The sequence below is a fragment of the Brachycentrus maculatus genome, unplaced genomic scaffold (assembly GCF_059751285.1).
Source record: "Brachycentrus maculatus isolate JH-2025_06_01 unplaced genomic scaffold, ASM5975128v1 h1tg000269l, whole genome shotgun sequence".
Lineage (NCBI taxonomy): Eukaryota > Metazoa > Arthropoda > Insecta > Trichoptera > Brachycentridae > Brachycentrus > Brachycentrus maculatus.
The window spans coordinates 860,931-887,301 of NW_028281020.1; the positions used below are offsets into that span (position 1 = coordinate 860,931).

The 26,371-nt window shown below is 29.4% G+C and overlaps 1 protein-coding gene across 1 annotated transcript in view; it reads right to left on the reverse strand.

Moving 5' to 3' along the window:
* IRSp53 (Insulin receptor substrate 53 kDa) overlaps nt 1-26,371 on the reverse strand; it is a 353,967-nt gene that overhangs the window by 71,096 nt on the left and 256,500 nt on the right. The window lies entirely within an intron of this gene.

Below are 26,371 nucleotides of genomic sequence, written 5' to 3' on the forward strand. Positions count from 1 at the left end.
TAAAAACATATTTTCGTAACGTTTAAAATTTATTGATAATACTTGAATTACTTCATTTAAAATAAAAATGTATTTCACATTTATAAAACGAATAATCGCAAAGTTATTAAAGCGATTACTCCGTACTTATGTTTATATTAAAAGTTATATATTTAATCCTCTTTGTGAGAAATGTATCTACTATTAATCAGAGAGATTTCATTTCATACCGCGACTCGTGCCAAAATTTAATGAACCCCTGACCCGTTGAAATTCGCAGAAGTAGATTCGTATAATTAATTTAGGGATACCCTTATTAAGACAATAGGTTGTTTTTGCTTACAAACAATTCCGTATTAGTGAGTGGCTTTATTAATGAACTAGCATCGTTTTCCAATTGTAAAGTTCAAATAATCAAAACCAAGTGGAGATTTTTATTAATATCTCAACAAAGATGAATAATTTTTTTGAGGTGGGATATGGAAGTCTGGGCATTAGCTAATTTATGTTATCACTTTTTACGTTGAATAACATTCACCAATATAGCCATGATTAAAAAATAACTCAATTTTTTATTGTGTTTGTTTTCAATCCTTCGAGACTAAATGCGATCACTTCGACAAATCGGCGGCAAAACGATGTAAAATAGTGAAATAATCGTTGCAAGAAAGGTGTATTAAAATGGGTAAATCATGTGAAATTAACACATAATTGTTGAGAAAAAACGGTTAAAAAATGAGATTAATAGTTATAAATAGAAACAGAAGAATACCGTAGTAAGAATAGAAATAGAACAAGACTTGTCATGATCATGTATTTCAATACTTGGTCATGATAAGAAGTCAAGTCAACAGACAGAATACTAAGAATCGGGTATGTATAAAAGAAATGCATGAATATAAAAGTGGCGAAGAATTTTTACAAACACAGAGTGGTGTGGCGTTTTATTGATTAAGTTTATTACTATTCATTAAGTAAGTTAGTTTTTGAAGTTATGTTTTAGTATTTCAACATATTTTTCCATTTGAGAGTTTCCGTATTACTAAGCTAAAAATCTAAAACATCCCTCGTTTATTCACCCCCAGTAGTTAGGATCTGGTATGAACCAATTCATTATTTGGGGTGCGTTGTTCCATACATCATAAATTACGCTATCACGAAACTCGGGATCAGGTTTTATAGGAATCTATAGAACCATTAATTTGGCGAAATCGCTTTCTCAACGAATATGTCAATAAAATAACTCAAAATGTTTTATATCAATTGACAACATTAAACATAATATTTACTTAACCAAACTTCATTCTACACTTTGCTCAAGGGGATTTTTTTTTATATTGTCACAAAACGGTCAAAACGATTTTAAAATTACTTTAAATTGTAAAGAGGTGATTTCTCACGAAAATGACGCAATATATAAATTTTACGATAAATAAATAAACCAAGACGAACAAATAAAGATGTTCTCAAACAATCTACTAACCCTTATCCGCGCCCGATGGTGCATAGGGCACTGCATCGTATTGACGCAGTGTTGTCTTGATCGTTACTTACATGAAGGCAAGGTGATCACTCCTGCGCTTCAGGAACCAGTCCGGGGTAATATGAAATAAATATTAGATTATAAAATCACTAATATTTATTTTCACCACCCCTGGGAATCGAACCCGGGACCTCCGTCACGGTAGCTAAGCACGCTTACCATAGCCATAGCTCAAACAATAGCCTTCTATAAAGGACAAAAATAAAAAAAATAACAAGACCCATCTAAAAAAAAAAATTCATCAAGATATCCTAAAGTTATTCATTAATTACATGAAAATGTTTACCCAACGTTGAATTAATTTTATTTTCTTTATTTTTGGTTAAACCAGACTGAGCCACAGCAGAGCATAGCCCGATTCAGCAAGCAATAAATATATTTAGAAATATAATATGACAGTATATTTCAATTCCTTAATAAGTATTATTTAAAAGCTACCTACCAGTCATAGTAATTTCTCCGCGATATCACTTGAAAATAAATCTTGAAGATAATAAATAATAAATAAATTGACGTTATATAAAAAATAATTTGATATATCTCCATTGAAATTGTTGCTCACGTTCCACCAATTGTGTATTATATTACGATCAATTGATTGGGATGAAAAGGAAATAAGTTTTTTAATACTATTCAGCAATTCCCTTAATAAAATGAGCGGATTCTTATCAATAAGAGCCATTAATCATAACATAATAAATCTTAGTAGCTTCGTAAAGAGTGGGAGTATAAGGGACATATGTCAGGGACAAAAAGATAATCAAAATATTATACTTTCTTATACGGTTCTTGCTCCGAAGAATGCAAGTAGGGGAGTGTCAAGCTGATGCCGCCACGGGGAGTCTGATAGGGGAAACTGTACTTTATACACATTTCCCGAACGATGGAAATCCGATGACGTGAGTATAAAGCGAAGAGATTTATTTAAGAAGGGGATGTCATTTGTCACACTGCAAAATTATTTCGTCTCTAGGGAAAGTCGTTAAAAAATTGTCGAAAACCAAGTTACGTCAAATTGATATAAAACCTTACGTAAACCCAAGCAATAAATTATTTGTTATTTTTATTTTAATATACTACTTAAATTCATACAATTTCGTAAGAAAAATCATTTTAAAATCCATGATTTTTAACCCTTACTTTGCTATGTATGTAAAATAGAATTTTGTCTATCCTCCCACTAGTCTGATGATGTTGGTATCGACGAAATTCGGTCACCGGTATAATTTATTAGATAAATATTATTTAGATAAATATTAAAAATAACTTTAAAGTTCAATATCAACATCTGAACGACTCTGAAAATTTACCGTAGATTTTGCTACAAAACATAGAGAATCCATAAACAAGAGATAACCATGCAACACAATAGTGGAATAAAATACTATTTTCAGTTGTCATTATTTTATTTTCAATGAAAAAACAGCAACAGATGTTACATTACTCATTTTCCATTTTTTGTATCACATTTTATGGACATACATATAATTCGAAACTGGAGTATTAATACTTCGTAACGTTTTTTTCCGTGGCAGATATTAAAAAGTTTTAATATTTGAACATCCTTTTTCGAGCGCTGGTAATTTGGAAACGGATATTGAAATTTGAAACTCATCCAGTTAAAAAGCACATTTCATATTTTTTTGATAAAATAAATGTGAATTATGGAGCGGTAATCATATTGTTTGGAATCAAGAAATTGTTAAATTAATAATATATTTTTAGATTAAAACCAATATTTTTTGCTTTTCCACTTTATTTTTATTTGACCAGCGACTGGGTTTCGTCGTTACCGACATCATCAGACTGGTCTGATGATGTCGGTAACGACGAAACCCGGTCGCTGGTCAAATAACAATAAAGTGGAAAAGCTAAAAATATTGGTTTAATGTAATAATATATTAAAAACGCAATTCCATCACGAAGTGTCAGTGGATAATATAAATCTGTTAAATTAATTTTTAATTTTTTTGCTAAACGGTTTGAATTCGTTGGATTAAATTTTATAATTTTATTAAAATTAAACACTTGAATATACAACTTTTTCCAGTTTTATTTTTATTTACGACTAGTTTCGAAAACGACAGAAGTTTTCATCTTCTGGTACAAATTAATTAGTTTTAATTCGTACCAGAAGATGAAAACATCTGTTGTTTTCGAAACTAGTCGTAAATAAAAATAAAACTCGACAAAGTGGGATATTGAAATGCTTAATTTTAATAAAATAATCACGTCATTCCACAAAGTTAATGCCGAATCAATAAATAATATTTTTTTAAAATAATAATCTCAAGAAATATGTAGAAGAATATGGAAGTTACCTATCTTAAGCTGGTTTAAGTGAAACACAATGTAACATTCACCATTCTACTCATGATTGACGACCAATCAAACTGATTAAATTTAAAAGTTTTAAGACATTTATGGTTGACATTATTAACTTTGTTTCCTTATAGAAATATGCATTAAACGTTTATTCGATTCTTTCCGAATCATTAACAAACGCGTTATTTAGATTCCGATAAAAAAATCTTGATATAAATAACTCCTAATCGGATCAAATTCAGAATTAGTGAAGACATACAATATTGTAATTCATTACGTCTTAGAGATTTGTAAAATCATTATAAATGAACTGAAAAAAAATTTTACACACACAAACTCATAATTTTAGAACGGTTTATATGTTGCTTTTATTTCTTCTTTTTTTACAAAAAAAAGCAAATATTGACTGCAGTACACTACAATGTATTATGATGTAATGATATTATTTTTAAATAAAGATGATGATTTATCCTCAATGTCATATTAAGTGGTGAATAAAATAAAGAAATTAGATTGTTAATATTAAATGTTAATATCAAAAAGTTATCCGTTTTGTCATTGATGCATATTTCTCTCGGATATTTTTAAGAAGTAAATTTCATTCTTCTGAAAATGAATTACTGGTAACACTTGGAATTCATTATCGCGACGTAAGTTAACGTTCTACCAAAATCAAAATCGTATTAAAGTTCGTACGTTTTCCCCCAAGTAAAGGTGATGATGCAAGGGTCGTTAGCCCCTCCTGAAGTACAAAATCACCTTTCATCCCCTGGCAAGAGAAACCACACTCTGAATTGATACGTTATCCAATCACGAAAATCAGAGATTCTATAATAGTTTTCTTATTTACATAATTATTTAATAATTTCGTGTTTTCAAAATAATTTAAATTTGATTTAAAATATTTATTTTGAAAAAAAGCTGTAAAACAGTGAAACCTACTTATACAAATGTTTACTCGTAGTGTGGTGGGTAACGAAGTTTTACCGCAGAAAACGCAGATGTTCTGCGGTCGATTTAGTTAGGAATGAAAAAGTATTATCAACTCTTCCATTGATATTTACTTATTTTAACACAGACTATAAATATATATTTGTTCAATATAACATTACAAACAGTGAAAACTATGATCTTTCAAAATTTCTAAATGAATAAGATTCTGAATTCTGAGATCTTCCAAATATGAGGAAAAATATGGAAGTCTGGGCTTTTACAGGGCTTGCAACCATCAAAGGCTTGGTTAAGTGATCACTTAACACAAGTGTGTAACATTAATAATTCTACTCATGATTGACAACAACACTACTTTTTTTAAAACTTCTATAAATATATTGATCCAACTCGTAATACGGTATGCGCGATTTCACAATAGTCATCTATGATGGGATGAGGAAAGCTTTTATTTAGCAGATACTCTTTTCATTTGTACAAATGGAAAAAAATCTCTACTTGAAAAAAGCTTTTCTCATCCCACCATACATAATCTGCAAAATCTCTACTTTTAGAAGCTCGTCTTCAGATAAGATAGTAAGGTTAATGAAGGTCATTATGAAAAACACATCATAAACACCTAAATCAAATGAAAAAAATTTTTCCTTGAATTTATTTTGAAATCGGCGGGATTCGAAAACACGACGCCAGTTTTGCAGTTGAGTGTTTACCCAACTATGCCATGGCGCCTGACTTAATCAGCATGACTAAATAAATTTTTCAAAATAATAATTTGGGGTGGAGAATTTATGTGATCATAGGGTTGATAGTTTATGTTTGTAATCTACGAAGTCAAATAAATTAAAAAATAGTTAGAATTTTTTTATTATATCGCTAGCTCCTTTCAAGAACGTCATAAATAAAAAAAACTTGATTTTGCAGGAGAACGTTTTTAAAGTTTAAAAATATAATACAATGTATTAAAAATAAATATCAAACCACTTTTTGAACTTTTAACTGTGCAACAGATTTTTTTAGGTAAAACCTGAAGGTTTTTTCTCCATTTGAAAAATATTTAGTATATTTTAAAAAAAATAAGCAATGCAAAAACAACACTTTCTGCCCTGTAGCGGGTAAATATTAAGTTAAAATATGCCTCTTTTTCTGGGATATAGTACATTTTCTGTGCATTCCGAAAACATGCACAACTGAAAATTAACGATTTGTTTTATTTATGACGTTCTTGAAAGGAGTGAGCGATATGTCTTTCCACTTTCAAAATTTATAAGATAGTGCCTAGTAACAGTTAGAAGAAAAAAAGTAATTTATTATTAGATTAAAACCAATATTTTTAGCTTTTCCACTTTTTTATTTGACCAGCGACCGGGTTTCGTTTCAGACCAGTCTGATGATGTCGGTAACGACGAAACCCGGTCGCTGGTCAAATAAAAAAGTGGAAAAGCTAAAAATATTGGTTTTAATCTAATAATAAATTAAAAATGCAATTCCATCACGAAGTGTCAGTGGATAATATTAATCTATTAAGAAAAAAAGTATTTAGATTTTGTAATAAGTTTTTAAAGAGAAAAAGTATTGAAGGCTCTTGGTTTAGAGGCTGTTAACATTGCCTGATAGAGCCGATAGCGAGTAATAGATTTCCTTTGGCTAAGAGATTGCTAAGAAGGGGAGGGTGCCGGAGCATAGAAAGTGTAAAAGAGTGGAGATTTACAGTATAGGATAGCATCCCGGCGCAGATTCGATCCAATTGATTCACCAGACAGTTAGTTAGATTGGAGAGGTTAGGATGCTGAACATTTGATTTTTCTCAGAGTCGTGAAGTTCTTTTCAATGCTTTACTTATTCACAAAAAAACTGTGAGATAGTTAATTAACAGATTCTTAGAAACAAATAAACTCATGTATGTACTTACAAATATTATTATTGACATGTTTTAATACACGCTTTGTATTCTAGGGCCAGTTTCGATAACTTGATTTTGACTATATAAACAAACAAAACATTCGTTTTTTAAAAATCTTTAATTTATACGGGCGTGTTTTTTTTACTATATTACTTGTGATAGGTGATTTTACCTATGACAGTTAAAAACACGTTTTTTTAAAGATTTTTTATCGCAATGGCAGCGCCATCTGTTGAACGTTACAGCAACGCACGCAAAACAAAGCATTGCTCATACTGTACAGCGTAATTTTCGCAAGCTGCTATCACTTGGCATTTTAAATGTTTTCGATTGCATTATACTTACGAAGTATTTTTTTTAAATTTTTTTTTTAACCAACACATTCTGAAATGAAACATGTTAAAACAATCTCTTTTATATTTTTTCTTTGCCATTTAAACAGAAAGCCAAAACAACGCGTGCCCGGGTATAGCTTGTTTTTAACCCGATGGTAGCCAGAGACGAGATATCTCGGCAAATGGCGGAGTGCCCGTATGGCCAGAGACGAGATATCTCGTCAGTACTTTTGATGACGTATTACTCCGCAGTTTTAACTCATATTGACAATCTGTCAAAAACGGAACATACATTGCCATCAGTTGAAGTTGTCACAAAATATTTTATAAAGTTTTTAAATACTTTTAAGTGATTTATCGGTATCACTTTCAGCTGACAGTTGACAGATGTCATTAGGGCTACCACTCAAACCACTTGAAATATTGATTTTTTTAATCGATTGTTTTGAACGCCAGGGGTTTTTATTTTGCTCAATTTTTTTGTGTTTTTCTTATTATTTTAAAATATTCCATTGATAAATAATAGTTGTGTGTTAATATTAAATTTAATAAAAACTTGCGTGTGCGACTTAGTGTGACAACCCTGAAAATTTGAAACTGGTTTAACTTCAAGAATAAAACTCTAACAATCGATGCGGGATATAATATTTGGTAAGTAAATTATAATTCAATAAAAACAACAAAAAAAAATCTTTAGACAACTTTTTTTTTTCAAAAAAATACTTGGCCTGTTGAGCATTGCGGCGTAATTTATTTGCGGCTATGAAAAGGTTAATAAATACATACTGCCGAACACTCATAGTAATACATCTCTCTATACTGTTATATTTAAGGTACTACTATATATTAGGTCGTAATCCTATTAGAATACCGAAATTAGTTTAATCCTTACAGGGATAATCACTCAAATGTATCGCTATATTATCACAACACGATTCATTGACCGAATATAATTACAATCTTATTAAGGCTCAATGTTACCGCTTTGATTGGATTAACATAATACATAGATAATATGTTCAAATATCCTATTTGATTTATTGGTAAAGACGTTTAGACAACGTTCATGAAAGTCTCTAAGAAAATTATCTACCGTTTATTGCTTCTAGTATCAATTCCTGGCTCTAAATTCTCATCCTACGTGCAGTCTTAGACTGCCACGCAGTGTGCCGTTTTTATATTTTTAATGTTTAAAACACTCAGCCATTTAAATTTATTGCTTTGAACCAGGATGGAGTCTTAGAAAAAAGGATGGAGTATTGTCTTTGGAAGTAATTTGACTAGATAAATGGTTTTGTTTTATTAATTAATACAAAAGAACTAGACAAAGATTTGATTACAAGTGCTATTTTAGATTCGAAGTGCGATGCGTGAGTAAAGAATTACATACGAATTCTTCTTCAATTTTGATGATAGTGATTGAAATCAAAACTATCTGGTTAAACCAACGCAACTTAAAGTTTATATTTTTTCAACCTTTATTTAAGACTTCGATCATAGTTTTCCGAGTGTAAATCTAAGAAAGTTTTCATTTTGAAGTCTAATAGTACCAAATCAAATAAAAGAATTTTCTAAAGTAACATCTAGACCAGGGCTATTCAAACCACGCATGTGGCCTTTATCCGAGACCTGTTTTCGATCTACCGCAAATAAGAAATATTTTAAAACTAACTATCTAACCATCACGCCGCTTCCCGCAAGGATAGGCAGAGAGAATAGAACGCCACACCACTCTGTCTTTGCAAACATTCTTCGTCTCTTCCACGTTCATGCATCTCCTCATACATACCCGCCGATTGTTACGACTCCGAACCTGACCACTTTCAAGTATTTGGCATATCTGATTGAAAATTCAATTCGTGGAACATAATTTTATTTTTATGGCATCCTTGATAAATGAATGAAATATGAAATACTTTAATTAATTTTATATGAAATTCTTTTTATATTTTTTTTTATAAAAAGATTAAACATTTGTTTCTGAAGTCCTGTAATCTGGGCCTAGGTTCATATTTGGACAACCCTGATCTAGACCAAGGCGTTCTTTTCATTAAAACCAATAAAAAAATACATTTAATATGCGGCACAGTTTTCAACTAACTGTTACAAAATATTCAAAGTATGTGTACCATAAATAATATATAGATCTTATTTTCAACTCTTTATTTACGAGTAGAAACCTGAAACAGGCCATGAGGGAAGTCTTACCCACTGTATTCATCACTATCCAGTACTCTTGAACTGTAATTCAGCAATCCCTCAGAAAAGTTTTAATTTTTTCTGTATAAAATTGTATATAATTCAGATCGTACAAAACTTTAAAAAATATATATTCAAATATATGTAAAATCTCATCATTGTCATACAAACCGACGTTGAATTTTCCATTAATTTTCAGAACTGGCAGAGTTCTGTACCAAAATTATTTCTAAAGAATTTTCGAATATTCTTTCCCATACTTACTGTCAAATTAATAGTCAAATTGAGTAACGGAACGAACAAAAGTTTAATGGACCAAAAAAATCCAAGGGTGTAGTCATTTTGTGACTGGTGTATCTAGATAACATCTTTCAACAATTTCAATATCTCGAGGGTAGGTGCGCAAATATTAAGTAAAATTTATTACTCAATGCCTAACTTTCCAATATAAAGTATTTCTCTTACGATCTAAACTCGGCTTTTCTGACATTGAGTGGAATTGTAAACATTCTTAAATTACATATCGATGTCAAAAGCAAAATTCATTTCAAAACTAGTGAATGTGGTATAGGTGCCTTTGAAAGTAACAATATTTTTACGATGTCATTTATTCGAGCTTTTCGCTAACAGCTCTATTTATTCAAGTTTGAATTCTAAGATTTCTACGACCTTTTATTTTATTATTTATTTTTAAAATATGACGCTTTAAGTAATAAAATTTACTGTCAACGTTATAGCCTCCATTTTAGAGGATTGATTAACATTTTGAATTAAAAAAGGTGTGTCAGAATGGTTTGGGAATGTGAATTGAATGAGTGAAGAAGGGATAATTTAAAAAATGAGGTGAACGAGGTTGGTAATAAAAGCAAAAGAAGAACAAGTATTTTAAAAACTTGAATGTGGTTAGGTCAGGACACAGAATAATCGGCGTGCATGTATGAGGAGATCCATGAACGTGGAAGAGGCGAAGTTTTTTTTGCTAAGACAGATTGGTGTGGCATTCTATTATCTTTGCCTGCGGGAAAGCAACGTGATGGTTTGTTTGTTTGTTAGTTAGTTAGTTAGAAAAGTATATTTTATGATAAATTTACTTTAAGCGCCAAAATATCTCATGACGCTTTGTTTTCGTTTTGAAATTCGCTTCACTTTACGTAATTATTGTAAACGTACATTTGTTTCAGTACATTTACTATGGTATCTCATTTTTTCCTTTATTTCATCCTTAATTTGATGAGATAAACATATTGTAGAAAACGAGGGGAGGTATTTACTTTCATGTTTACCTGTTTTTGGGAAAGGTAATCAACTTGAAATCATATAAAAGGTATAATATTCGATATATTTAACCATTTTATTTAGCTGAAGAATCAAGCCTAGCGGCAAATCCAATTTGCCACTGGCCAGTCGTTATGCAAGAAGGTCGATAGTTGGCTTCTGCCGCCATTTCAAGGGCGGAGGTTAGTTTTTTTTTTAATTAAACAAATAATTAGATTTCTTTATTTTCTTTAGTTATTTGGTGAACTGTCAATCTTTTGACTGCAAAAATATTCAATGTAAAGAGTAGTCAAGGTTTGTTGTGTGATATGAGAAATAAAAATATTTATCATAAATACTCGTATTTGCAAACTGATCTTTACTTAACTTTTTACTAAAATATGGCCAAGAAAATATATTTATTAATTCTTACTTCTCAATATAAGGACTCCTTAATTCATATTATAATATTCATTAACAATTATATTAATATATGTAAAAAATTATTATTATTACTATTCAGAGAAAATTAATGAGAGTTTAATATTTTTAAACTAAAAATAACTTTGTTAACAGCCATTTAATCTTAATATTTCTCATTATAACTAATTTATATTATAATTTCACGTTTTTTCCAAAACGATCATTGGATATTTATTTGCGTGAACATGAGTATATTTCACTTTGTTTTCATGTAAGGTTAAATTAATTTTTACTTCACTCCTCTATTTCTGAAAAATTCTGGCATTTAGGTGATATATTTGTTTACATTTTCGCACATCAAAGGCTCAGACAAATTCACCATGCGGCAAACATCAAATTATAATACAGCAAATCTACAAATTACATATTGTAATTTTTGGAACGGAAAGAAGAAGCTCTTAATAAGTTGTCAGTAAAGTACTGAAAAAAAAGACCGTGCTATTATATTTGAAATTAAATTTCACTTTTTTTACATGGTACGTCATTGTTAACGGCGATCCGTTAGAAGGCCTAGCGGCTCGTTACCGCCTTGGGCTGAATCCAATATGGTCCTACCGACGCGCTACGTAACGGATTTTAACGGAATAACGGGGCTTAGTAACGCGTAGGGCTTCTGTTACGTGAGCCGGGCTTTGTAACTTGGTTACCTGTACAGCTATGTAAGCAAACAGCGACCATCTTCTGTTTTCCAGATAATGGATTGTCTAAAATATAAATTAAAAAAAAAAAATTACAACATTTTAATCCTGTGCATATATGTAAGCAAAATATTTTTAAAAATGACAATAATGTTTTCAGGCATCTCACAGTTTGCAAAATAATTCGGAAAGAATCTTACATAAATTTAAAACAAGGGTTGCTGCTAAATAAAAAAGCTCACTCAACTCAACCATATATGATGCCGGGAGCTCACATATGAAAGAATGTGTCAATTTTAAGATAATCGCTTAAATTTTAACACAACCAAAAAAAAAAATATATATATATATATATATATATATATATATATATATATATATATATATATATATATATATATATATATATATATATATATATATATATATATATATATATATATATATATATATATATATATATATATATATATATATATGTATATTTCCGTCTATTCAACCACTAGATGAATTTGACAAATTTATAAAGATCTTAGTCATATTTGTTTTGAAGCACTCGTTTAAGTAACGTACTCACGTAAAACAAAGCTTCGTATTTATATTTATAATATATGGAATCTGCTAGTTACCTATATAAGCCACGATCTCGGGAACAAACAACCCCATGATTTATGGGGAAATATTCATCCACGCAGCAAAAAATATAAAGATCTTCCTATTTCTCTTACGGTTGGAAAACTAAATAAAACACAGCCTTAAATAAAATACGAGATAGGTATCGAATATCGAGTATACAAGATGAAGGCTCCGTACGTATAATAATATAGATATAAATATTCCAAAAAATATACAAAACGAACAGAGGCATATTTGAATTTATTTACGTTCCGGCAATATCAAAGGGCAAAACCTTTTGATGCTATTGATATGATGAGAAATATCATGTGCCGTAAGATACTTCAGTTTTGAAAATGAAATTCAAAAATAAATCAAAAATCCATTCGCTGAAACAGGCTTTATTTTACGTTTCAGATATTTGCTAACTTAGAATCACTGTTTTTATTTCCTTTTGTACTTTCATTAGATTTTATAACAATTTTCATTTTATTTAAATTCTTAACATAGATAAAATAATTTTAAAATAAAAAAAAAACTTGTTCAGATCATGTTGTCAAAATTTGTAGTCTAGTAGAGTATTTATTCATTGATTTACTCTCGAAAAATCGGAGCAACGACTAGTTACTCCGTATAAATGATTATTTGACCTATACACCTACTACTAGAGTAGATGATATGTAATTATAGAGAGAGGTAACAGAGGCCATAGTCAACTTTTGTACTAAACTCTTGTAAACTTGTAGACTCTTTTAAATACTCATTTAAGTTCTTATAAAACACATAAATATTTTAATTCAAAACTGTTTTTAAATATTGAAAGTAAATTGATGAGATTAACACCTAAAGCGCGATGCCCTCAAACAAAACGCGCCCAGCGGTGGTGGGTCTGATCTGACCCAGTACAGAAATCGCCTTTTAGGCGTTTTTCGTCGGGTTTTTATATTTTATATATTATTCAAAATAGCCTACATAGCAATAGGATAATGTGTCATAAGTTTTTTATGAGAATTTTCAAGTTTTTGATAGTTTTGAAATTAAATTATCCAAGCGCATCATTTTACATCCAAACGCGATCGCGCGCTGCTGCTCACTACCACAGACTAACTAATTTATATACTCACTACTACCGCGGAGCATGTCACACGCGCATGTAGCATGGTTGGCAATGAAGCAGTGGTTGTAAACATTTTTATTTTTACTGAATTCAAATAATTTGTGTTTTTAATTTTATAACTATATTTTAAGTCAACATCATAACAGATAGAATTATTAACAAAATGCAACTAAGTAATTATCTTCAAATATAGAACGTGGCAGTTAGCTCTAAAAACCACAAAATGATTCTAGGATTTTGAGTTAATATTTCAAGATAAATTTTTGTCCATAATGCAATTGAAATTCATTTTAAATACAGTGAAAATATTTAAATTTTCATTGAAAAATATATCGCTCACTCCTTTCAAGAACGTCATAAATCAAAAATCGTCAATTTTGAGTTATGCATGTTTTCAGAATGCCTAGAAAATGTACTATACCCCAGAAAAAGAATCATATTTTTAACTTAATATTTACCCGCTAGAGGGAAGAAAATGTTGTTTTTTAATTTTGTAGAAAAGGTATTGTTTAATAATTTTTTAAAATAAACTAAATATATTTCAAATGGAGATAAAACCTTCAGGTTTTACCTAAAAATATCTGTTGCTCAGAAAAAAGTTCAATAAGTGGCTTGATATTTATTTTTAATACATTGTATTATATTTTTAAACTTTAAAATCGTTCTCCTGAAAAATCATGTTTTTTTATTTATGACGTTCTTGAAAGGAGTGCGCGATATACGGAATTGCCCAAAATGGTGTACATATTCATTTAAAGTTCGCCATTTCTTACATAAACATTTTGCGGGTTTTAGAAATTATGAATACAATTTTGTACGAAACCAAATAAAACTAATTATTATAAAAATTTTATATACAAGTTCGTTAGACATAAACGGTATGATATTTAATTTTATTATTGACCAATAAATTATTACCAAAAAATAAGAGGACAATCGGTATTTTTCTTGTTGAAATCGATGTTTTTATCACTTACTGACATTTCTTATAAAACCACGTTTTCCGTTGCACTTTCAAATTCTGAATCTAAGGTTTTTGAATTCTAAATCACTGTCATCTGCACTATTCTCTCACTTTTCTTTCACTTTTAAAACTGTCCAAAAGTCGTTCAATCTCGTCATGAGATAATTATTTTTTTCCTGCCATTGTGGTAAAGTGTCGAAAAGATTTAAAAAAAATTAAACTAGAAATCGTTCAAATATACATAAAACAGTTTATTGTGAAGGTCTGTGTTTTGTAATATTAATATTTTTTTAATGTAGATTTACCTTTTAGTCTATATATATATATATATATATATATATATGATATTTAATCCGTCATACAAGTAAACAAATAAATCAGTTAAAAACAAATATAAAAAAAAACAATAAACGGAAACAATCGCCAAAGATTGACAATGTATGCCTTTGTTTTTGGGATTTCAAAATCACGGCAGACGGCACACTAACACATTGATAGCGAACAACTGACCTTACTCAATATGATTTTTGATATTTTATTTGTTCTTTTTTTTTAAATAACTCATTTGAATCTGGTCCAATAATTTTCCTTTGTATCTCAATTTGTAGGTAATTTTTTGAAGAACGATTACACTCAAGGAAAACGACGTTAACAAATTACCTATTACGTTATCAATAATTTTCCGCGATGGTGGGTCTGACCAGACCCACCATCGCAGAGGAGGTGTAAATACGTTACATATGTAAAGATGGAGTAAAACAATGTTAATATAAAATTTAAATAACAATCATTCAAATGTATTGATTTAAATTTTATTTTCATACTTGTAAACTATATGTTAGGCTTAGAATAATTTTACCTTACTTATGTTTATTTGGTTTGTGTTATTTTTTTCTTGGTTCGAATTTCATTTCATATCATGTCACTTTTTTATTATTCTGAAATACTATTTTTTTTACTTTATTTATAACATTCAGCGTGCTTCAATTATATTTCTTATTCAAATTTCTAATATCCTTTTTGTAAAATTCTTATCACATACATGTATCACACGTATGTATAAGCTCTTGAAAAAAAAACAAAACAAGATCTTTCATTCTATTGTGTTGAGTGAACAATACTACGTCGTCCAATTTCGTGATACGACTTCGTAATATACAATTAAATTAAGACCCTTTGTCTAGTCAAATCTATAAAATCGCTAAGTTATAAAATACAGTCTCACAATATTTCCCAGTGAAATTAGACCCGGTTTTATCCTTTATGCGCCAATTCGCAACATTGTAGGTACCCTTCAGAAATACAGAGAAAGCAATTATCTAACATTGTTCATCTTCAGTCAATAAAATCGTGGAAGAGATTCTATCCCATCTTAAACTTATTTAAAAGCCGACAAAGCGTTTTGATTATATCGAAACAGACTTCTGTTGAGTCACACTTATACAATCCTGGTCTTTGACTTTCAAAAAGGTCTTTGAGATTTGTGCGAAATGATCAATTGCCTTTAGAACATCACCAGTTAAAATTTCGTTTAAAAATTAAATATTGTGAATCGTGCCAAATGATAGCTTTGAGCAAAGCAACAAGATGACAAATAACATGAGAAACATTATTAATAACGGAAGTGATGATAAGCTCTTACAAGAAACACGGCCAATTTGATTGCTATTAATTATAATTCACAAATGTTATGAATTAAATTATTTTAACAGTTCAAACCCCGAACCAGTTAGATGTTTTTTATTGCATAAAATACAAAAATGGCAGAAAAAAAGTAAATCTTGTGCAAGTACTTTAAGAAATATTATTACCTTATAAGCTGGCGGTTTTCTGTATTTATTTTTTAATGTTATGACGATTTTGTAAGCCTTATTTTTCACATCACATTTTTTGTACAAAATCTTCCTGAATATGCCCCTAATACGTAATGGTGGCCAATTACCGCTGGTTGCTGGCAAATGTTTGTTAATGACAAATACTTACGTTATTTTATTAAAACAACATTGGTTCATAATAATCTACAACATAGAAGAAAATAAAATATATTTTGACGACTTTTTTTATTAATTACCTAATTTTCAACTCAATTTTATTTAATAATAAGGTTCAATCTTAATATATATTATGTACGTGAATTGGCGTTAATACTTATAAAAAAGCCCGAATCCCACTTAAAAACTTGATTTGAAAGTGGATTTTGTAAATGAAATATAGTTGACCTAAGTTATAGAACTCACAGTGAAAGATATAAAAGGGAAAGATATAATTGCTAAATGTCAAATAAATTGGGGACAAAAGAAGCGTAGAAAAAATAAACTTAGGGCTTTTAAGCTCTTGCTTCCAACATTTAATTAAAATTTTGTTTTGTTTCATATGAATTTGTTTAGAGCGTTTGTAAACATTAAATTATCATCGAACTTTTGCTGCACACTGTACTTTGGTTTATCGTAAAAATCAAGTGTTTCCTAACGACGCGTACCTTACTCCCAGCGGATTGATAATATATTATCACACCTCGCAGCCCGCAGCCCGGACCCCATACGCCAACCCCCAAACTAATGAACGGTATTGTTCAATGATTGATCCTTTCATTAGGCACCTATACAGGAAGGAAGCTCTCCAGCGGGGGGATACCGTAGGGCGAAACATGTCACGTGGTTCGTCTGATTGTGAGATCAAATTCTAATATGGGTCGAAGAGTTATTGTAATCAGCGAACGAAAATTGCACACAACTGGATTTGTATTAGTATTTTTAATAATTTATATCAATTGTGGATTTGGCATTAAATTTATGGAATAACATGATTTAAATAAAAACAAAAAAAAATGTCTAAGACCACATTTTCAGTTAATTGATGTAAACAAAACAAGTTTGGAGAGCGTATGTAGTTTTCGAAACTAGTAGTGTCAACATTAAAGATCTCAAAAATATAGTTTTTAACAAGTACTTGTATTATTTTGTTTTTATTTCGACTTTAAAAGACATTTCTGCTTTTTATGGAGTATGTTGATTTCAATTAAGGTATTCAAAAAGTATTATTGTAATTATGGCATCTATCCACTCCCAAATAGCGCAAAAAGCACTACATCAGATCAATGTGACTCTCGACCGTATTTTATACGCATGACTCCGTTGATTTTGTCATTTAATCGTCTGAAATATTAAAAAAATCGATGTTTTATTGCACCAAAGATTTATTTCTTAAGACGTAGAATTTCGGCATTTACTTAAATTGACTATTACCTGCGTGCATTTATGTAAAAACGTTATTTAAACTTTATTTAAAAAAAAAAAACAAGAGCAAAGAAAAATAAGTTTAAAACAGAATATATAATATGTAAGTGATTATGAAGAATTTTATCGATTTCATTTAATATTTTTCATACCGATAGGTATTTAGGATGTTCATTTACATGTTTATTATAAATATGATATAAAATTGTTGACGCAAGCCTTTAGAAAACCCAGCGAGAGAGTTTCCTTAAGCTAAAGAATTTTAGGCTGAAAGTATGGAGTGAAAGCGCCCCGGAGGCATAAACATCATCCCTATGACACATTAGGCTGTGGTACTCGAGTAATTTAGTGGCAAGAGCCTTCAAGGGGGGACCAACCAGCCCCTAAAGATGGGAACAAAGGCAAAATGCTATTACTTCATATTCAAATTTAGGTAGTTTTATTACCGGGGTGTGTAAGATGAAAATGCGCCCCCTTTGTACCGAAAAAAGCCTTTGAATTTTAATATCAACTTAGCGGTACACATTTTTCACGCTCGTTCTCGGCGAGGTGTTGATTTTTGTAATAAAGAGACCCGACCGTGTTTTGCAAATTATTAAAGAAGTAGATATTATGAAATATAAGATTTCGACATTATTAGACACGTGGATGCGGAAAAGAAAATGTATGTGATGTTAGAAATATCTTATTGTATGTATTATTTTCAAAACATTTACATATTTTAAACAGCAAACTGGTGAGGAAACAATTTAAGTATGTTATTATTGATACTAAGAACAAAATGTAGAAAATAAATAAAAATATAAGAAGCAAACAAAAATTATATTAACAAATCATATGATAAGAAAAGAGTATAGAATTATTCGTATAAGTTAACAGAATCAAATATTTTTTTTTTTTTACATTAATATTTAGAAACAGAGAATTTTGAACTGTGTTAAATAAAATCCGTTTTACAATAATAAAATGGTGTGTTATAAATCATTCAATGACATTTAATTTGTAACACATCCTAATAATTTTTGATAATAATTGAGTTTTGAGTTTATCCATAGCATGGTTTTACCACCACTTTTTAGTCACCACTCTAATTAAGGGAGTAGATTTTTTATTATTAAAAAAAAACATAAATTTGATGGAAAAAATATTCTCCAAAAGGTTTTGAAAAATTTGCACTTGTTTTGAACTCAGTCTATACATAAGTATTAAAACTGATTTATTTTGCATTGTTTTATTTGTTGTATAAAAAGAATGCTGAGAGATTCTTGATACTTAAGATAAATGTTTACAATATTTAGAGTGTGTCCAAATACTTGTTTACAAATCTAGATTATTTCCAATCATAGGAGTTATTTTTCATATTATTTTTTGACAACTCATCAAAGATGAAGAAAAATGTGGAAGTCTGGGCATAAAAGAGTTTCTGCTCAATAAAAAGCTTCTTTTCATCTCACCAATAGATTTCAATAGTGAAGTTCTAGTGATTTAGAACAATGTTTTGAAATTGGTTCATATATATAGAACTTCCAATAATTTGAGTAGTGTGGTTATCAAAAATGTATAGAATAGGTGAATATAACACTGTGTAAAGTGACCACTTAAACCAGCCCATGACGGTCGTCAGCCCCGTAAATGCCCAGACATCCATATACTTCTTCATCTTTGATGAGATGTCAAAATATGATAGGGTAAATGTTAATAATGTGATACCTTTTGTTAGATTTTTTGATGATATGTTAAAATAAATTTTTATTTTATAGCCACAAAAATTACGTTAATCGTCAATCGTCGAAAAAACTGCATCAAATATTCTGAATGAGAAACCAAAATTTGATGGTCGACCAATAATTTGGATTCCTTATCAGTAATTGGATCATATTTTTATAGTATTAAATATATTTTCTAATATATCTGTCGATATTTAATACGTTCAAACTATCTAAGCCAAGTAAGCACTTATACTGATTCCGTAACATGTTTCAGAATTAAGAATCACTCTCCGAAACATTAGAAAAGCTAGCTGAAGGTAATTTCAGCTGACTTTGCTCAAAGTTTCCCTATTGAAAACTCAGCCAGAGTGCATTTGGATGAAAAGTTAATAAGGGTTGCCTTGTCAAAAAAAAACTTTCTGATTAATGTTTTTCAGGATAACGGTGCAAATTGGTTTGGAGAGAAATGAGCGAGAGGGGAGGCCGGAACTAATTTAATTATAAAATTATTTTAGAATATTCATGTTTTTTTTAAGAAACCTACCCCACCCGGTTTATTAAATTAAAGCAAAAATACAGTAATTTAGTGAAATCTTAAAAACATAAAAAGCGTTATATACAAATAAGTATAACAAATATAATATTTCAGATCTAAATAATTTAACGAGCTGTGTATTTTTAAAAAAAATTATAACTCAATCATACAAATTAAAAATTATAACAAATTAATTTATCAGATTTTTAAAGCCCCTTATTTATCTCAAAATTAAATTATTGAGAAATATATTTTTACCAAGGTTGGCAATATGGATAAACTTTATTTTTCTGGGCTACCTTAACGTTTATAATTTACCCCTATTTGAAGGTAATTTCAAAAAAAAAATTGCAAATAACAAAGATAAGTACTTTCTTCCATAAAAAAGGGGGTTAAATAAAATACGATGATGAAAGCTTCTTTTCATACAATTAATTAATATTTACAACGATAGAAATTAATCGTAAAGTAACGGACTTGTATCAGCAAATAAAGCAACTAAAAATAAAACTTATCGATTGAATGACTTGTTCCATTCGTATTACATGAAAAAAATCATATCTTTTTCATTATTTACGAGTCGTTAACTTTATCACCTCCCGAAATTATAACCATGTATCATAGCGCTATCATCCCTCGCTATACAGTACACGTGTCGAAGTCCTTAGCTGAGTAATATTATTTGTTTCTTGAAACCTACCCCATTGCTCACACGAGTTTTACGTGACAAGAGAAACGCAGGGGTGGCATTTGGAGGAAGTGAACTGAGCGACCAACCCACTAAGCCTCCATAGGTACAATTGTATAATACAACCTACCACCTCTGGGAACGGAACACGTTATAGCGAGAAAAGCCTCCGGTTTAGGGATGGTTCTCAATTGCTAAAAAATACTCGTTTATTTCTTAAATTTACACATTTATGTCAAAAATTTTCATATAAACAACAATTCTTTATTATTGATTACACCTGAAAGCTTGAGTTCAAACATCAACAGATAAATAAAACATTACCATAGAACGGGGCTACTTGAATTTTTATGTGTTACTTGAGCCTAGTACGAAAAAATATTTAGATCGTGGTATCGATCGAAGTATCGTGACAATAAGTGTTACCTGTTACGGAAACAATGAATCATGTCGATACCTTCATTGTTGTAGACCAAATACAGATTTAAATATTTTTTTGTACTGGGCTCAAGTAACACATCAAAGTTCAAGTAGCCCCGTTCTACGGTATTAATAAAGACATCTAAATGAGCCGAAGTAATTTAATGTAAAAACATTAGAGTATTGAATATATCCCTTAAAGCTCACACGTGAATGTTCACTGAGCAAAAAATGACTGTTATCTATAATATATATTTTTTTAAATCATTAGGTCAATGATTTATGAAAAATGTATGATTTTACTAACGTGTGTTTTATTTGTTATTAAGTGATTAGACCACCATGTCTAAGATTACGGGGTCGATATTAAACTGAGTCCCAAAAACTACCAAAATCAATTAAATACTTTATATGATAATAAGAACAACTGGTGAGTTATTTACATAAAACTTTTACACCTTTTTATCCACCTTTTATTTTACTATTGATTAAAATGATGATGCATTTTATATGATGTAAGAAATGCAAAATCAGTTTAAAAAATATACGAGTATATGAAAAAAAAAATTAGCAAACTATTTTCATTGATATTTTTTTATTTCAAATAATGTTGGTTTTTGTGAAACCATCTCGAGGTATTGAAGCAGCAAAAAGCCGAGTGAGGAAGTGTATTGTGACCCAGGTACTACATTTTACATTTAGATGTATTAAAATGCACCCGTTAAAACTCCGAACGAGTCTGAAAGAACCTCTCCTCCTGCATCTACGAAACTCTATAGAAAATTACATTCGTAGGGGGTTTTGGGTATGATTGTATTTCTTCGACATTATGTAATGACAAATTAATTGAATCCCATTAAAAATATCTTGCAAATTAAGACGACCATATTTAATCTGCATGTTAGAACCATAAGATCGTGGTTTCAGAATTTAAGTTCAATATGTATAAACACATATTTTTTAATGACAAGTTATAAGAAATTCTGCTTTAAAAATAAATAAAGAAAAAATATTAATCAACTTAAAATTTTTTTAACACTAAAGGTTTCTTTTAAATAAGCATAATACCTTTTACAATAGAACATCATGTTATTATTTTTTGACACCTCATCAAAGATGAAGAAGAATATGGAAGTCTGGGCATTTACGGGGCTGACGACCGTCATAGGCTGGTTTAAGTGATTGCTTTACACACGTTTAACATTCACCAATTCTACCCATTATTGACAACCACACTACTCAAATTCTAAGAAGTTCTGAACAAGTATTTTGTGAACAAGTATTTGGACACACTCAAAATTTTGTGAACATTATGTTGTTTAAAAAAAATGTGTTTTTTTTAATCACATTGATACCATAAAATTTACATTTGAGATATTTGATGAAAATGAATATACTACATATATACAAAACAAAATGATATTTTCTTTTTTCTCTTTATTTTAAAATAGAGGTTCTAAAACTACTTTTTGTAAATACGTTATTGTCATTTTTATGAAAATTTTACAAGGTAAACACCACTATTTCCTTAAATGTATTGTGACTCGTATTTCGATATATGTATTCAGCATAACTATCGAACATACAATATTTTATAAAGATGCTAAACATATCAAAATACGTGTTTCAAAAGATTTTTTTAAATAATGATATTGACAAAGTAAAATTTTGATTAAAAATGGATACATATATATTTTAAACTCAGGAGTCACAACGTAACTTCTTAATCAATTGACAAAGCAAATATTTTGACTTAATTATCATATCTATTTACTCTCTTATTTATTTCTCATATAAGATTCCTAAGACAAAATAATTAAAGATTTAAAAAATGTATATCATCGTCGTGCAATACACACCTGTATTCATTTAGCAATATGTTTTATTAATTAAATTAATTTGCTTATTATTTTGAGAACAACATAAATCATTTATTCAAGAATACACGACTGCACGTAATAATAAAGCTTATATAGACACCGATGTCTAATACCAAGACAAAATTACACTTCGTTGGAGAAAGTGTTCGTAATATTGCAATAAAGCCTTCGACACGGAAATGGTTTTTCTTTCCCCGCTAGGAGCAATGACTTGTACAGGATTTTACTTGCGCCCTACCAGCTTAGGGGTTCTTAAGAGTAGACAATTTTGTTCAAGACACTTTTCCCTTATTTTGTAGCTTACTGTTTACAGTCCTTATTTACCTACTGACCTTAATGATATAATTAAATGACAAAATGTATTAAATTGTTTTGTTTATTTTTACAAAGCATGTATGAATTTATTTGTATTTTACTGTCAGTAAGATAAATCCTTAAATACATTAAAAAAAATTCAACTGTTCAATTTAGAATTTATGATATATTACATTTTTACTATTTTAAATCGTTAGTTTAAAATTTTAATAACATATAGTATGAAAATTTATGATTTTTTTTAAAAGTAAACATGTAAAAGAATGACTCGTTTCTCTTAAGAAAAAAAATTTTCGTTTGTACATTGTTTAACAAATATTACCCTAGATTAGTACCTTAAGTGTAAGACTGATCACCTTGCCTACATGTTATCAATTAAAAAATTAACGATGCATCCAATTGATGCAGTATCCTATGCAACATTGGGTGTGGACAATCATATTTTTGTCTTGTTTTGATATGGTGAAACTATTGTTAACAGTATATTAAAACATTAAATAATATAACATTCAATTACTTAAGTTGTTGTACATCTATATGTACAACACATTTAATAATTTAATGCTTAAAAAGAAGAAGATCTATTTGTTAAGATCTAATTTTTCTTATCAATGTCAAGGGGAAACTATACTGGTATGTTGAATAGAAGTATTTATATATTCATACATCTAGACATGAGATTCGTGATATTGCTTTTGCAAAACTTGTACCTGATTACCTTACTGATCAAAGGTAACAATGCGAACGCCCGTAAGACAACTGAACTTCTGAGAAAGGTTTATTACTTGAGCAATGTGAAGCTTTCAAGCTCATGTCCAACAAATTCAAATCAAGAAATCTTAAAACATTGTCTTAAGTTATCGCGATTAAATTTATCCAATTTTAATATTAATTTTTCTTCGCAACTATTACTATTTCATAAAATAACATTTTAAAGCTTATTTTCATTTAAAAGAAAACTAACGCTAGAATGATAATTAAAAAACAAAGCATCAAATGTTAATAACCTACAAAAAATATAAAAAAATGAGTTCATTATACTTTAAAAAAAATTATATTCCTAAGTATATAAAACGCAGAAAAAGAAACTGCTGTACCTGTAAACAAACTCCCGTTTTTAATTTTTTGTTTTCAAATATATAAATATTTATGTTGCAAATAACTAGCGCTAAAAATATCAGTGTCCGATTTTTTGTAAAATTACAAAGCGTCATATTTGTATATAAGAATAATCGTTGATTGCAAATATAAAAAAAAAACATGTTTATGTCAGAATTAAAACCACATATTGTATGCGCCTCCGTAGTATAATAGCACGCTCGGCTACTGTACTGGAGGTCTCGGGTTCAATGCCTAAGGGGAGTCAAATAAATATAAGTGATTTTTCACTCTAATATGTATTCAATATTACCATGGACTGGTACCTGAAGTGGAGGGCTAATCACCTTTCCTTCATATGTTAACGATTAAGATAACACTGCGTTTATTTGATGCAGTGCCCTATGCATCATCGAGTGCGAATACGGATTTGAAGAATAATAGTCCGTGAGATACGTGATGTGCCTATAGACCAATTCGATTCACAGGTACAGTACTTGCCCCTGCCATATCCGTTTCCATGGAGTCGACTTAGAAGCCAAATAACGCTATAATGACACGTTTTTCCCTCACGGGGACTGAACTTTTCTAGAAAATATAATATGAGGATTGAAATATAATATGAAATATATTTTTCGTTTTTACACAACTTTCGTGCTTTGTACTTTATTTTCAAAGCCAGAGATATAACAAAAAAAAGCACCAGCATCATTATATAATTAAATATTTTCATTGTTATTAATATTTAAAGCTTTGTGGTAAGTCATTTTTACTTTTTTAATTTTTTTTACAAAAATGTTAGTAATATTTACTTACGGTAAGTGGTAGGTAAATATTCTAATGTAATACTAATGTAATACTAATATAACTAACATTTTTGAAAAAAAAAATAATTAAATTTTGTAAATCTCATGTACGTTATAAATATTACTCAGGATCCATTCATATATATGTATTTATACAGGATAGATTTATTTTTAAAGGAACAAAAAATGAACATTAAGAAAAGGAGAAGGGTAAATTTAAATGGCTCGGGTGTTTATTGTTTTAGAATAAAAATGCATCTTTTTTTGTACAAAAAAATCTTCTTATTTTATAATTAAAATTCAATACAATGAAGAAAACAAGATGTTTTTATGGACAAAGTTGTGATCTATCATATTTAATCGAAAACCGAAGTGTTTATTTGCATACTTCATACTTCATATTCAATATCCTGAGGTATTATTGAATATGTCGTTAGGAAAACCGAATAATTTCCTTTGGACTAACCAAATATTAAGCCTATTTCCTTCAAGCTTTAATACGTTTATAAATTGCTTCCAAATCGGAATGAAATTCAAACGTAAAATTAGATTTTCGTACTAGCGAAACAACCCTTACCAAGCATGCAAATTCCAGTAAAGGGCTGGTTTGCATGTTTATCATCAAGGAAAGCGCCCAAATTGAGTAAATTTACATTTAAATCGTACATATTGCATATATGATCCCACTTCAAATAAATTTATATTTTGGAGAGAATATGTTTTAAATAATATCGGTGATGAAAAAAAAGCTTTTTTTGTTGAATATTTACATTTATTAAGTTCAAAACATCGATTTTCAAACCAACAGTGCGTTTCAAAGTACAAGTCTACAGAGTTTCGCAAGACTCCTTGTACGAGTACAACTATGCATTCCTAAGTACCTCAGTCATTGGTGGTCTTGGTGCATATTGGCGTTATATTTACATTATTTAAAATATAATTTTAATGTAGGATTATAAACCAGGTACCATCGTTTAATAAATATTTGTTGGAAGGTACTTACTAAAAGTGGTAGGCAGTAGCATTACATATTTTATTAAGAGTATCACAATGACTCGAATACACATTTCTATAATTATTTACACTTAGTTTTAATTGAAAATGTTTTGACTTTGTTTCACATAAAGTACTTAGTAACTTACAATGGAAGTGTTAATTTTTGGTTATTTAAATAATAAAACAAGAGCTGTGTAAAACAAAAGGTAACTTTCTAATTAAATAATTTCGAGGAATCATTTGAGAAGACACTTTGTTAATTTCCTTTTTACTGCTTTCCCTCAGTTAATGTTTGCGAATTATTCCGTACAAAGAGATATAAAAAGAAATTAAAAAGTTAGCTTATTTCAATTTTGCTTTTAGGGTGAAAAACATTACGACTTTC